Consider the following 1,733-nt stretch of genomic DNA (forward strand, 5'->3'; position numbering starts at 1 on the left):
CATCCTGTCGAACATGACTTGATTGCTTCTTTGATAGTATTCCCTGTAAGTGACTAGAAATGTGGCTCTTCAGTGTTAATGCAATCTGTCAAGACTGCAATCATTTCAAATTTTCTCTTAGCAAATGTTCTTTGATTTTAGTGCCTGAGTATTTTCCCCTCACATTTGCAGAGCTCTGTGGCTTTATTTCCATAGTTAAGGATATATAGAATTAGAACTTCTGAGATTCTTAATCACCAGTAACAATAATACCTATTATGGGGTATTGAAAATGATTCCAAAAGTGTTTCTCAGAAATAAAATTGATTACTACTATGGTAATACCCAAATTGATTACTATTACTACTATGGTAATACCCGGGCACTCACTGTTTGAAGTTGTAATATGTGTATTGTCTAGTCTTAAACACATGTGGAGCATGACAGACAGGAAAGTCAGCTTTTTATTGATGCGTGTGGATTCTTACAGAATGTTAGTACAAAGTTTTATAAATATTTGGAGATCCCTGAGGGGAATTGTCATTCTTACGTGGGTAGAAAGTGACTTCGAAATTTCAGCTTAGTTTCTATTGTACTCCTCAAGGTTGTATACTTTAAACAAACATAAAACTCAAAGGCTGCCTGTGTTACAGTGCTCAGAATAGATGGCTGTCTTTTAGCTAACTTTAAATATCCTCCAGAGCATGGAGAATTGTTTCCAGTAGTCAATAGAATTGATGATTAAAATAAAAGGAAGCAGGGGAGATCTTCAGATTCGCTATGCCACTGTAAGTATAAGCACAAAACTTTCAGATAATGTAGGACTTATTGTGGCATGGTTATAAACTGACCTAACTAAGCAGGATTGAACTAACAGGACTAGTCCAGATGATAAGAATAATGCATATATGAATGTTCTTAAAGTTACTATATTAAATAGGGTGCTTTTCCTTTTCCCTCCCTCTGAATTCTTTAATTTTCGAATACAAGGCCTAGACAATGTTAATTGAATAATTTAGATGAATACTATTCAGAAAGTAATAAATTTTAATATATCGCATTAAAATTATGCGGTGGTGATGGATTTTGGTGTTTTCTCCCTCTTTCTGGTTTTATATCATGAGTACCAATTAGCTACCGACTAGAAATCGTGTCTTTTGCAAATTTAATTTTTTTTTTCCTAACCTTTATTAGGAACTGGAAAGATAGCATCTGCAGTTCTTGTATTTGTGGTGGTTATGTGCTATGTAGTCACTGTGAACACTGAATTAGCAAATACTAAACCATTGCTCCTAGTGGAAATAGAGGACTGGGTGTTTGCAAGCCTCTGGTCACATTTTGTTTAAACAGTCAATATGTAAACTTGTTTTAGCTGTTCTTTCTGTTATAAAGACATTTTATTTAATATAACTGATTCATTAACACTGAACACACAACCAGTAGCACTATACTTCATGTCTGAATGGAGCTTTTCTGACACTTTTTTTCCTCCATAATGCACATCACAGTCTTAGGCCAAGTGCCTTATTGGACACACTAGACAGTACTTCAGCACTCCTTGGGGGTCATTTTAAATAGTGAAGTCACCAACAAAAAAGCACAAATGTGAAAAATCATGGCATTTATTAGAGCAAAAGGATGCTTGTTTACAGGATGACAGTTGGAACAAGAAGGCTTTGTTCAACCTCAGCTGAGAATGCATTGGACAAGTCAAATTTTTTGCTGCTCTGCACATGGCTGCAAAAGCACTGCAG

The sequence above is a fragment of the Sciurus carolinensis genome, chromosome 9 (assembly GCF_902686445.1).
Source record: "Sciurus carolinensis chromosome 9, mSciCar1.2, whole genome shotgun sequence".
NCBI classification, from domain to species: Eukaryota; Metazoa; Chordata; class Mammalia; order Rodentia; family Sciuridae; genus Sciurus; species Sciurus carolinensis.